We start from the raw sequence: 12765 nt of genomic DNA, 5'->3' as shown, positions 1-12765 counted from the left end.
AAAATCACAAAGGAAGACCTGGCAACTGACCAGCTGCAGACTCTTACTCTTTTCTGAAGACCCATTTAAAACCCATTATATACACACAGAGTTCAGGCTAAACAAAAACCCTCTATGGGATGAATGTGGCTGTCAGTATGAAGCCAGAAAGAAAAAAAAAAATCCTTACATGTGTGTTCTCTCCTATCTGCTCACAAAGCTGGTTCCTTACTCTTACTAGATCCACCAGGCATTCAGACCTGCTAACTCATAACCTCTGCTTCTGGGTTACCTTCTCTGTGGAATGCCCCAATGTCTCACCACTCAAGTTCCACTTCCATTCCCTCTACCATCCCCTGCCCTGCTATAGGCAATTCTCTACTGGCCTTATTTCCTATGGAAGTTTGTGCAGGCCACAGCACCACTCATACCATGTTACTGAGGTCTTAGTTTCATTTCCTGTTGTTGTGATAAAGTACTCCACAGACAGAACTTAGGGAAGAAAGGGTTGATTTTGCTCTCAATTCTAGGTTACAATCCATCATTGTGGAAAAATCAAGATAGCAGGAAGTTGAAGTACATCCACAGTCAAGAGTAGCCAGGAAATGAAAGCATGCATGCTTTCTAGTGCTCAGCTAGCTCTCTCCAATCACCCAATCCAGGGTCCAGGCCATTAAAATGGTATCACCCACATTCAGGATGGGGCTTCCCACTTCTGTTAACTCAAGTAACACAATCCCTCACAGGCCAAACTGGAAAATTCCTCATTGGGCCTTTCTTTACAGGTGATTTTGGTTGTGTCAAGCTGACAGTTACTATTCACTATCACACTCCTTTTAAAGCTATCTCTTCCTATATGGCAGCATACTCTTGGAAAACAGACTTTGAGTCTTGTATTCCAGAGCCTGGGCACAGAATGTAGTCAATAATCAGCTGCTGGATGAATGAAAAAAGCAAAGCTAGCAAGTGGTGATGCCTCTGCCTTGGTGGATAGAGGAAAAAGGATAAAAAAAAAATCACAGTTTCGCATTGAAATTTACTTCATATTGCTGGATATTAGGGACCAGAAGTCCTTAGTTCCATTTATAGGCATTGCGAGACAGCCCTAAAATAACCTCTGTAGAGTGATAAGACCCTTCTGCCCCTATGGTGTAGCAGTAGTTAAGCAATTAACAGCAATTCCTTTCCCCTCTCTGCCAATAGCCAAAGACAAGCAGCCATATTCTCCCTGTGAGAGAAAGAGAGCAGGGCAGTTTCTGCTGGCTAACAAGTGCTAAACTGGAAGTCTGGAGAAGGCAGTAGTAATCCAGGGACTCTCTTGGCTCCAGAGAAATGCAAGTTTGCTAACGTCCTTGGTTAAAATGGGGAAGTAATTCTTTTCTAAGAAAAGAGAGAAGACAAAACTCAAATGCCTTTTTATTGTAACTAGCATTGTAGCAGGATTTTGGGAAAGGGAAACTTCAAAACTCGCCTTAAGTTTTCAGTGTTAATGAAAACAAGGAGCACCTTCTTTTTGTACCAAAGCCTCAAATTCAGAATTTTAAATTCTGATAGGACAGTAGAAAACAGATTGTAAAAACCAAAGGAATACATTTCTACAGAGTGAAAGACTACCTGACTGTAGTTCAAGGTAGCTGTAAAGTTGCAAGGTCTAAAAGCAACTAAGAGTTCTAGGCAGTAAGGGAATGTCTGCAGAGAAGCTACCAAGGAGCTGACCTAATTAAGGAATTCAAAAGATTTCCGACTGCCAGGAAAGCTAACAACAAACCAGCAAGCAGGAAGGCTATTTTTACCCTTGCCAGAAGCCTTTTGCTCTGGCTGCTGCAATGAGAGGACACAGCTACAGGATAACTTGCCTTAAGAGGATGTTATGATACCAGTGATTAATGACAAAAATTTAAGACAAAAAAAAAAAAGCCATGTTTTTTGTCCAAATTAAAGCAGCCATAGTAGGTTTAAAAGGAGGGAAAGGTAATCTAATGGGCAGGAAAGAAAAGCAGACCAAGGGGGTGGGGAGGGAAAGCAATGGGCCCAAGTCACCTGGGAACAGGCTGCAGAAGGCCAGCACAGCCTGAGGAATCAGTCACAGGTCAGGGGATAGAACTCCAGTCTCCATTCTGTGACAGGAAGGCAGACAGTGGAAGGACCACATGCCTTCTAGAGAAATTCATCATGAATCATGATAAGATACAAATTTTAAATTGAATTCCTAAACTGAAGTTAGGAAATATTCATGCCCACCCATGGAAGCATACAAAGCCTCATCTGCTTATTATCTTCTTACACTTGCTCCCTTCTTTGTGGCTGCACAACAAATGCCTGAGCCACTGAGTCCGAGGCAAGAGGCTTCCAGGTTTCCTATGTGGACTCTCTCCTTTCCTGGGAAGCTGAGTAACTTTACAAAGTTGTTTTACCTCTCTGGGCTTTACCTGTTTTTGATTATAAAATAGAGATCACAAAATTCAAAGAAAAAGTTTCTGTAAGGATTTAGGTTGGAGCCAATTCTCCAAAAAGCAGAGAATGAAGAAGAAAAAGCAGAGAATGAAGAAGTGGTGCCAGGAGTGCCTTTCTTTGGCTTGGATGCTTGGATGTGCGTATCAACACTGCTGTCCATGGAGAACGTCCAGTTTACTTCAAAGGAGAAACATACAGTGAAAGGGTACCTTACAGAATATGAACATGTGCAGTCTTTGGGGAGTTAGAATAGAGAGGCAGGAGCCAAATATAGGGTACCTCCAAACCATATGGTTATTGTCTCATCATGCTAGGGTGTCCCTATTGTCCTAGTCCTGTCTCAAATGACAAATATAGCTTCAAATAGAGAAATGAAGCTCCCAAATACTATTTGTTGGAGATGACAATATCATTTCCATTCTCCTTACCTCTTCCTCTAGTTATTCTTCCTTTATAGTACTATGTTCTTTTGGATACTGGGGAACATCTTAACAGCAGGAACATAAAGCAGAATAATTAGAGAAGTTCTCTAGAACTATCTCATATTCTATTTCATAGTGGCTTCACTATATAACAAAGACTCCTAACTCTACCTCAATCCAGAAATATAAACAACTAAAACTTCAGTAAGAATTCAGCAACACCTTTCAATGTAATTTAACTGCATTACATCCGCACTGACATACTTTTGGAAAATAATCATGCATATGCAAGTGTGGTAGTTTGAATGAGAATGTCCACCATAGGCTCGGACATTTGAATGTTTGGTTTCCAGTTGGTAGAGCAGTTTAGGGAGGCTGAGGAGGTTGGTGGAGGTGTGTCAGTCACTGGGAATGGGTTTCAGGGTTTAATAGCCTTGTGCCATTCCCAGTGTGCTTCCTGCTGGTGGTCTGAGATGTAAGCTCTTAGCTGTTTCTGTTACCATCACGGACTCTAACCTTCTGGAAGCAAAAGCCCAAATTAACTCTTCCCTCTAGCTCAGGGGTTCTCAAACTTCCTAATGCTGCAAGTCTTTAATAGTTATGGTGACCCTCAACCACAAAATTATTTTCATTGCTACTTCCTAACTCTAATTTTGCTACTGAGCAGTGTCCCAGAGTCTAAGACCATCAGAAATATGTGTTTTCTGATAATCGTGAATCACAGGTTGAGAACCATTATTCTACAAGTTGCTTTGGTCACCGTGTTTTATCACAATACTAGAAAAGTAACTAATACAGAAAGTGACATTTTTATCATCTAACTAGTATACTTGGTCACTAATGAATTCACTCCACCAAATAGCACCCATAGCTGAAGAGATCCATGGTACATAAGTGCCGAACAGAAATCTTTCATGAGATCACATTTAAACAACTGCTTAAGACAAAACCTTCACATAACTGATTTAACCCTGACTAGTTTCTGATTATATTCTTTCTGCAAGCTACCCAATACTAAACACTATCAAATCTTCTAACTTAATGTGCAGAACTGCTGATGGTAATTTAAACATTGTGAAGTTCCACCCTTTCATTTACAGGTGAGGAAATGAAGGTCTAGTGGAAAGTCACCAACCCAAGGCCACACCACTGGTAATCAGAGCCAGGTCTAAACACAATCTCAAATGTGTTTCTTATTATTTCTTAATCTTTCAGGATGTCTATTATAGGCTAACAGCTTCTGATCACAGAGGCAGCTTCAGTTGGCTTAAACACCTCTATTGACTCATTCATGCCAGATATTTATTATTTGGAATTCTATAGCCAGTAGACACTGTTAGATTTGTTTCAAGTTAAACTTCTATTAGTCATGACTGTCCTTCAGAACGAAGATTTGCACTACATTGCTAGTTTCTCAGTCACTAAATAAGGGGTCTTCTAATTGGCTGACTCTTCCTCTTTTCTGATGGATAGCAACTGGTATCCACCCTTTGGGCTCTAGAGAAATTCCCTTCAGAATCTGACTAATGTTCTTAATGGGCTGCTTACCATGTATAACTCAGAATAAAACAAAGTCTGGCTTTTAGGATTGGGGGCACTGCTGTGGTATATCTTTCTGTATGCTGTGAATATGTGTTGCTCTGATTGGTTGATAAATAAAGCTGCATTGGCCTATGACAAGGCAGCTTAGAGGCAGGTGGAAATCCAAGCAGATAGACAGGAAGAGAAAGGAGAGACAGAGAGACACCAGCTTGCCGCCCAAGGAACAACATGACAGCAGACCGGTGAGCCAAGGAACACGTGGCAAAAAATAGATTAATAGAAATGGGCTGAGTTAAGTTGTAAGAGCTAGTTAACAAGAAGCTTGAGCCATAGGCCATGGCCATACAGTTCATAATTAATATAAGCCTCTGTATGTTTACTTGAGATCAAGTGGCTGTAAGATGCGGGAGGGAGAGATCTGTCCTGACCACAGGGCAGGACCGGAAAAAACTTACGACTATGGGGCACCACTGTGGGACTGGATACCAGCCAACTAGAATAATGAAGCTCAAGAGGCAGCATTGCCATCCCAATGTATTTTACTTTTTCAGAGTAGTAACCAGTTTAAAACTAGTTAAGCTTATTCAAATTGTACTGCTGAACAGCAACAAATTCACTGGTGGTGGTTGTTTGTTTGCTTTCCTTCTAAGTTTTGGTACTTAGTACATGGGCACCATGAAATAAAAAAGAAACATAAATCAGGCATAAACATCTGATAAATTATTAACTGCACACAACATTCAGGTAAGTATTCCATGCAGATCAGGAATTTTTAAAAATTTCATGTATGTGTATGAGTGCAGTGTGTGTGTGTGTGTGTGTGTGTGTGTGTGTGTGTGTGTGTGTGTGTGTGTATGTGTGTGGTTGTGTGTGTGTGTGTTAGTGTAGTGTAAAAGCAGGTGGTGCTTACAGAGAGGCCAGAGGAGGACATCAAGTGTCCTGTTTGATCATTCTCCTGCCTTATTCCTCTGAGAAGGGCTCTTGCTGAACTTGGAGCTAAACTGAAGGCCAACAAGGCCCAGCAATCCCTGTCTCCACACCCTGTAGTGCTGGGGTTAACAGGTGGGCATGTGATCACTTTTGGCTTTGTGGGGGTTTAGACCTGAATCCAGGAAGTCATTTCTTCATATACAGGACTGTTCTTTCCTTACTGTAGCTAAGTGAACTGCAAAAGGAATGTTTTTATGTCAGGTATGAACCAGGCAACTTGGTTCCCTTTGCCAAAGCCCCCCAGTAACATAGGCCAGGACTACTCAACCTGATCAGGGCCTGAAGATCCTTAGAGACTACAAAGCACTTATTAAATAGATATTTGCATATGTGATTATTTTAGAAGCTGTTAGAAAATGAGCTAGCAAGAATACCACTATATAAAAGTTTCATAGAAACTTTTGAGAAGGAAAAAAAAAATAGAAAAATAAGTGATGCCATCAAAAGATGCACAACATACATATTAACATGGATAGGAAGTGGTAGTAGCATGGAGCTCTGTAATTCTGGACCCCTTTCTCTTTTACACAGTGGGAGTATCTAATATTTATCACTGACAAACCGCTGACAATATCTGAAAACTTTAAAATGTCACTCAGCTTTCACTTGTAAATGGAGACTATTACTATTTTTGACAATCATCTGGTATAATCCATGCTTATTTAAGCTGCACCCAATACTTAAGGTGACAGTGTAAATCTGTCAAGGAAATTATTCACCAATGTGTTCCCTTACTAGTCCTTGTTATCTCAAAAGTGTTTACCAAATTTGTTTTATGCCTTTAGCAATCCTTCCCCTCTACTGCCCCACTGTATGTCAAAAAAAATTAAGTCATAGCAGCCACAGGATATGAAAACCTTAGTGAAACTGAAAAGAACAATGTTATGAGGTAAATAAATCCTTTTGAAAACGCTTAGGATCATTAACTTTCTAATAACATAAAAGGTTTAATATGACTTCCCCACCTCTGGCCCTCTTTACCCTCACCTGCCACCCAGGTAAAATCAGAGTTGTGGCAATGTTTTAAGGTGATTGTGACCACTCAATTTTCAAACTCAAAATAGGATTCTCTGTGCTCAATGTTCAAGAAGAAAATAAGGGGATTGCTCAAGCAATTATGACCTCATATCATGGATGACATAATGATTTTCTGAATAAAAATAAGTGTCAAATATTCTATCATAGATGTATGAAGCAGACGAGAGAAGATCACTGTTCTCACCCTGTGTATGCAAGCAGGAGACAAGTGGATCTGAGAGGTGAATAGAATGTGTGTGCTCTGTGCAACTGTGGTTCAATTCAGAGGCACAGCGACAATGACGCTGATCCAATTCTACCAGAAAAATCAATGTTCAACATCACATTTTCCTTTCTCCTAGGCAATTCCCGATTCTCTCCTCCCCTACTTTTTTTTTTTTTTAAACACAGGAACAACAGTAGCAACACCCAAGTCTAAAAGATTGTACCAGCATGTTCAAAGTCTACCTTTGCTGACACAGGGCTTGAGATATCCAATAAATCCTGATCAGAAGTAACCCTGAAAAAAAGTAGCTGCTCAGAGTTCAGCAGGCCCTTCCCCAGCAATGATCCAATGAAATCCACCCACCTCCTCTTACTCCTGGTGATGTTGCTTACCACCCCCCCCCACCCCCCGCCAGCTGAGCCCCTTTCCTGAGGCACCACCATCCAAAGAGAAGGCTATTCAGGATGTTCCACGTCCCCAGCTAGGAAAGGGAGAGTGTAGGAGAGGAAACGCCCTTCATTTCAAAACAGCCGCACACTAAGTTAATTGTAGTCCAGTTTAAATTATACTCTTTACTGTGTCTCTCACTCCATTACTCAGGAGACTTTTACAAGTATGGCGATTTTCTACTCAGGAACCACAACCACTCCCCTGGCTCAGCTGCTTCGAGTTACTTGGTGTCATCCAAAGGGGACCAGAAGAAACCAGTGTTCTCAGGAAGGCTGGGTCCCATAAACAGGGAAGCTGCTTGGCTGAGTCTGAATTCTAAAAACATGTAATAGTTAAGATTACCCCAATTTTCCAGAAGACACTTGATAACATAAATAGTAATTTAATTGGGAGGAGAAATTTGGTTATGAATTCGAGATAAATTAGCTGTGGTTTGCACTATTCTTTTTGGTTCTTCATACAGTTTGCATTTTGTCTATTATATGTTCCTTAGAGAAAGGTGTCTAACCCTTTAAATGGCTGGTAGAAGTTAGGGTGTAGTGATCCGTCTTCAGACAGTCAGAACCAACAAATTTAAATAGAAAAGGGGCAAATACTACACATGCATGCACGCACACATGCACGCACGCACGCACGCACGCACGTATACGTGCTTCCAACTGGAAATTAAGCATTACAATGTTAAAGCCACAACCTGTTTTCATGGGAACTCCTTGAATTTTTGAAATTTTTGTTTATGGCAGAATTATCTCAGGTTCATAAAACATCACACAAATAAATGACCAATTGTAGTCCTTGTTCAACAGTTCTCAGGTAGTCTAGACTTCTCTAAGGCTTCAGAGTCAGTACCTACATGAAATCATGTCTAAGGCCTCAGCATATCAGTATATAACATCTGTTCTCTAAAATAGAGAACTAAGTGACTAGACTTTGGATTATAAAAATATTAAGAGAACTGTATATAAAACAGTTTGCCAGTCATCATTTAATCTTTCCCAAAAGTAGCACTAAATTCATTTTCTCCCAATGACCAAGATAAAGAATTTACATAATTATCCTAGCCATGACTCTTTTATAATGACATAAAAAAACTCATATGAAATTATTGAAGCAAGCTTTGTGCACTAAATTTCAACTGAATTTCATGATTGCCTTCTAAAGAGATTATTATAAATTCTTTTGCTCAGCAACTAAGAGGCACAGATGGAATCACCACTTGCCCACACATTTAAGCTTTTCGTTTTTTAAAAAAAGTGCAGTGATGAAAACAGTAGGGAAAGACCCTGAAATTTAATATATAAAGAAGGAGAAAAACATCGAAAGTGCTTAAAGTAGAAGGTCACAACACCCTTGGCAATCAGGAATTAAATGTAGAAGATTCTTATACTAAACCCACAGTTCTTAAATCCTTATGAGGTGAGTGTATGAAGCAAGTGAGGCAGAAACATGCTAACAGTATAACATGAGCCCATCACATATATATCTAACAGGCTCCTTAGGCATGAAGGGATATGTAAACAGATACTACAAACTATTATTGCTTACAGTATGCAGATTTAGCATTTTATGCCTGATACATACAGGAATCATTGCTGATAAGTATGTTGAGTCCCATTCCTTCCAAAAATTGAAAGCAAGATTTATTCTAAAACACTGCAAAGGACTCCATCTTCATTATATTCAAAGGAAAAATAGGATACTGACTCATAGTTCAGTCACTGTCTGAAGAATATCTGCAGTGTTGCAATGACTTGTGGACTGCATTGTTCTTGTGGTAGTCTTGAGGTCTAATTTGGCTTTCTAGTGAAATGAAGCATACTGGATATCAAATGGCTTTTATAGATCAGATTTAAATTATTCCACCACTAACATGGAACAGAAGTGTCCTACATATTTTAAGTACTAATTTTGTGTCTTTAGCCAACACATCTGACTCCATCCCACAAACTACTTCCTACTTTATTCCTACTTCCCTTTATTTCCTGCACATGCTGGGGGGAAAGCTCCATGATTGTCAGAGGTCTTTTCTACATATACATATGAGAACATAGTTCATGACTACTTCATGTGTCCAACCTATGCTTCTGAAGGCTGAGCTTGGATTTGGCTTCAATCTGCTGCTTCATTTCTAAATAATAAGCGCCAATGTCACGGGCAAGAAAAAAAAAAAAAAAAAAAGGACAGTGCACATCAGTACTCCCCCAAACAATCACCTGAATGTCTAACTAGGCCAGCATTACCCAGTCCTGATAATCTAACAGCATTATAGCTATGCTCCAGGTGACACGTGGGGAGATCAAAACTCACAGACTCAGGCTCTTGGCATAGGAGTCTGGGTGTGGAGCAAAGAAAACAAAATTGGTCTCTGGGGACAAGCTTCTGTGGATTGTCACTGGCACTGGTTATGGAGAAGGCAATACACAGTTTCCAGGATAAAAATAACCTAAGGACTTGCCAGCTGACCTCAGCAACGACAAAAAGATAAAGCCTAGGGAGGACACTTTTTCTCCCCAGACAGCTAAGGCTCTGCCATGGAGCAAATGACAGTAACTTAAAAATTGTTTTAAAACAGCATTTAAAATGTGATTTTAAAAACCACAAAAGCTCTGATACTCATGATTAAACGAAGACTAAGTTTTCCTTTTGAACATCTGTTAAAAGTTTTGAAGAAACCAGGTAGAATCAACATTCATGAGAAAATTCAAAAACTATCTTTGAAGGCCCCTGGACATATCAAGTATCTTATTTGTTGATGGCAAAAATAAAAAATTTAAGCCCCGGTATCATGGAAATATTTTTCCAAATGGAAAATGCAAATTCTCCTTTCTAACCTTTTTTCTCATTTAAACTAATATATGCTACAACAATGACTCACATTATTGTTCCTAAATTAATTTTAGGCTTTATGATTTAAACACAAACATATCTACAGATAAGAGGAACTACAGATAAGAGATAAAATAAATGAGGTCATTCATGTTTTATGAAATTATTTCAATACAAAATTATCCCAAATACAAAACTTGTCTTTGTATGGTTAAATCTTTAGAACTAATCTCAAGTTAAAATTTCCATTTTTCTAAGAGGTATGATGTTCTCATAGAAGGAATGGTGGCTTTCTGCTCTGTTTCTGAGGAAGGAGCACTAGGAGAATGGCTTACTGCACACATGGCTGGCAGGAGGACTTAGCACCTGATGCAGAAGACAATGGATTGTTTTCAAGACATTAGAAGGTCATGATTAGTTTTAAACAACATCTGAAGATAGATTCACTACTCAAGTCAAGCACAGCAGTGTGAACTCTCTAGCTCAGAGAAGAGTTATTGGAGATGAAGTATTGCCCTGAACAGAGCTGCCATTTTGCTAGTGAAGACTACACTGACCCAATGTTCAGGGCTTTTTAAAGCCAAGCAGAATTATAAACTAGTGTTTTAGGGCCATGTCTTCATCTATGGATTCCTTCTTGCTTTCCTGAAGAAAAAAAAAATTGTGAAGTTCATTTTAATACTGAAACCTAAACTGAACCGGGCTTCCTCATGTGATGAACTGATGAAAGACTTTGTAGATTCAATTCTTGAGTGTCTTCTACAGCCAGGCAGATATGCTGACTTTGACAAGACACATGCTGTCATTTCAACCTCACAATCATCAGCACAGCTGTGAGGACAGTTTAACTCCAGAGCTGTTCTTTCCACTGTGCCATGCTGCCTCTTAGAAATCACAACTCCATAAACTCCTCATGCTGCCAGGAGACCATCTACACATAACTCTCTCTGTCACTTAACTTCTGATTTCCTATACAGAGCTAGCTGAAGAGACATAAGTAAATATCAGTGAGGATAAATTTTATATGGAATGCAGAATAAAAGTGGAGTTTAAGCCATAATAACCAAACTAAAAAGGAAAAGGTAACCTTAAATATCTTGGCTAAAACTGATAAAACAAAGAAATTCTTCAGATAATTATTCATTATGTGCAAAACTCTATATATTTAATTACTAGTTAGAGGCTTGCTTCCTAGAAATGTAACATAACAAACAGTATCTATTGCTGTTCTCCCCACCTTTCCCATCATCTAGAGCAATGCTTCTCAACCTTCCTAATGCTGTGGCCCTTTAATACAGTCCCTCATGTTGTGGTAACCTCCAACCATAAACTTATTTTCATTGCTATTTCATAACTGTAATTTTGCTACTGTTATGAATCATAATGTAAATATCTGTGTTTTCTGATGATCTTAGGTGACCCCAATGAAAGGGTTGTTTGATCCCCAGATGGTTCATGACCCACAGGTTGAGAATCACTGATCTAGAACAAGGGAGGTTCTCAAAAAAACTGCTATAAGAATCTAGTAAACAATTAAAAAATAAATGTCCTTTAAAAACTTTTCCTGAAATTAACTTATGCAATAATTATAGACTCACAAGCAAGTTAAAAAAGGTAACACAGAGAAGCCCTCATTTACCCTTTATTCCATGTTCCCAAACTGGTCATCTCTTATAGAATACAAAAGTAGGAAACGGAGATAGATTCTCTTTGAATCTATCTTTACTTTGAATACATGCAATTTTCTGGTGCTAAAAGTGGCCTTAGATTCTCTTCATTTTAATGACAAGAAAAGGAAAAGTGGAAAAAGCTGAATTACAGCCATATTTGAAAATAGGAAACTCTAAGAAACTCAGAAAGATCTTATCTCTTCACATATGGAACTCTCACCCAAAATCCCTTTGAGGCATTCAGTAAGGACCTTCCAAATATTCCTAAGCAATTTCAAATATCCTTATTTTCAAGTGACCTCATTAGATGGATACACACATTTCCATACATTATTTCACTTATCTCTAGGACACACAAAGATTCCTCGTGGGGGATATGGAAGCAGTTGGAGGGGAAAATAAGGAGCGGTGGATATGACCATATTTCAAGAATAAAGGAAAAATTTAACAAAACAAAAACAAAACAACAAACCCAAATAGTTCGGAAGAAAAAAAGTTTCTCCTTAAAGGCTCTGCTGTCCCGGTGCTAGGACAAGCTGACCTCCAGGAAAACCGGGCTAGGTTCGTCAGCACCGCAGTGGGCTGCCTTGCCACCTGGACTGCAGTGCAAAGCTCTATGTCCAGCACAAGGTGGCCTCATAAACACCAAATAAATAAATGAGCAAATGTATTAAAACTTGGGTGGACTAACCTAATATACTAGACATTCTAAATGTCTTTAAAACAAAGAAACCTGCTTCCTAGTAAACTGAGGTTCTTACAAGGAAAAAGGTTGCCTCTTGTATAGTAGTTTTCACAAGGATCCCTGAGAACACCCACTCTTGACTCAGATTCTCCTGACACATTAGAAAAGAACATGACAAATCCCTAGTCCACGTATGCGGTGGGGGTCCATGCATCTGTATTTGACTTTTAAGTCTCCAAGTGACTGCAAGTCTCTTACCGAGGTGAAGCAAGAGTGTAGTAAGCAAGTCTGGCGAAACTGGGTACCTTGTTCAAGAACGTAACACAGCTAGTCACTAACAGACTTGAACCAGAAGCCAAGAAGGAAGAGGATTTTCTTAAATATCACATATAGAAAAAATTCTATAAATTAAGTTCTAAAATTCTATAAAATAAAACATTTTAAACAGAAACTATGGACAATTTTTTAAATTGTAAAACTAGACCAAACGTTGCCAACATGCCT

At 39.1% G+C, this 12765-nt stretch overlaps 1 protein-coding gene across 4 annotated transcripts in view; it reads right to left on the bottom strand.

Annotated features, from left to right (window-relative positions):
• Cpeb4 (cytoplasmic polyadenylation element binding protein 4) overlaps positions 1 to 12765 on the bottom strand; it is a 63510-nt gene that overhangs the window by 29747 nt on the left and 20998 nt on the right. The window lies entirely within an intron of this gene.

The sequence above is a fragment of the Peromyscus maniculatus genome, chromosome 8 (assembly GCF_049852395.1).
Source record: "Peromyscus maniculatus bairdii isolate BWxNUB_F1_BW_parent chromosome 8, HU_Pman_BW_mat_3.1, whole genome shotgun sequence".
NCBI classification, from domain to species: Eukaryota; Metazoa; Chordata; class Mammalia; order Rodentia; family Cricetidae; genus Peromyscus; species Peromyscus maniculatus.
This window is presented reverse-complemented; position numbering and strand designations above follow the sequence as displayed.